The sequence below is a fragment of the Leptopilina heterotoma genome, unplaced genomic scaffold, assembly GCF_015476425.1.
Source record: "Leptopilina heterotoma isolate Lh14 unplaced genomic scaffold, ASM1547642v1 Lhet_456, whole genome shotgun sequence".
In the NCBI taxonomy this organism is placed as follows: Eukaryota; Metazoa; Arthropoda; class Insecta; order Hymenoptera; family Figitidae; genus Leptopilina; species Leptopilina heterotoma.
This window is the reverse complement of record NW_025111090.1, coordinates 12,501-13,664: the sequence shown is the minus strand read 5'-3', so window position 1 is coordinate 13,664 and position 1,164 is coordinate 12,501. Positions and strand designations below refer to the sequence as shown.

The window sequence follows — 1,164 nt, the reverse complement described above, 5'->3', positions numbered from 1 at the left end:
GGGTCGGCGTCTAAGACCAAATGGCCCTTATGTGACGAGCGCCTTGGGCGTTTTAGTATGAATTTTTTCATTTTTGAAAATAATTTTATACTTATACAACAGAGCATCGACTCACTCGATTCCGAGCGAGAATAAGTTGAAAATAAAATTTTTAACGAAAAAATGTCTAAAGACATTAACAAGACGACTTTTTCAAAGTCTAACGATGGGTATATAAAATTTATATATCTTGTATATAATATATTTGAGAGTACGTTTTGAAATGTACAAAGAACGGATTTCGAGTCAAAATATATAAAATGAGGGCGACTCAATCTGTAAATGTTGAACGAATGCCCTTATATAAAAAAAAAAACAAAAATATATAAGGAGAGCAGTTATAAAAATATATATTAAATATATGTTGTATGTGAGTCTCATCGTTTAGAACAAAATGTTTCTTTCGATGTTTAAAAGACCCTCTTCATATTATATATTTTATACTCTCTCACTCAATATTTATAAAAAGAAGCTTGAGTGTTCTGAGAGTGTATTATTTTATAATATTACTTGAAAGATATATTCAAAGCTCCCTGGTTGATCCTGCCAGTAGTCATATGCTTGTCTCAAAGATTAAGCCATGCATGTCTAAGTGCATGCCATATTAAGGTGAAACCGCGAATGGCTCATTAAATCAGTTATGGTTCCTTAGATCGTACCCACATTTACTTGGATAACTGTGGTAATTCTAGAGCTAATACATGCAAACCAGAGTTCCGACCAGAGATGGAAGGAACGCTTTTATTAGATCAAAACCAATCGGTGGCGGGCTTTGCTCGTCCACCGTTTACTTTGGTGACTCTGAATAACTTTGTGCTGATCGCACGGTCTCGCACCGGCGACGCATCTTTCAAATGTCTGCCTTATCAACTGTCGATGGTAGGTTCTGCGCCTACCATGGTTGTAACGGGTAACGGGGAATCAGGGTTCGATTCCGGAGAGGGAGCCTGAGAAACGGCTACCACATCCAAGGAAGGCAGCAGGCGCGCAAATTACCCACTCCCGGCACGGGGAGGTAGTGACGAAAAATAACGATACGGGACTCATCCGAGGCCCCGTAATCGGAATGAGTACACTTTAAATCCTTTAACGAGGATCAATTGGAGGGCAAGTCTGGTGCCAGCA

General features: G+C 39.0%; 1 non-coding gene across 1 annotated transcript in view; it reads left to right on the top strand.

Annotated features, from left to right (window-relative positions):
- Nucleotides 1–569: 569 nt before the first annotated feature.
- Nucleotides 570–1,164, top strand: part of LOC122507277 — a 1,917-nt gene continuing 1,322 nt past the window's right edge. Inside the window, exon 1 of the ribosomal RNA XR_006302109.1 lies at nt 570–1,164. This exon is cut by the window's right edge and continues 1,322 nt beyond it. This is a non-coding gene — a ribosomal RNA (small subunit ribosomal RNA).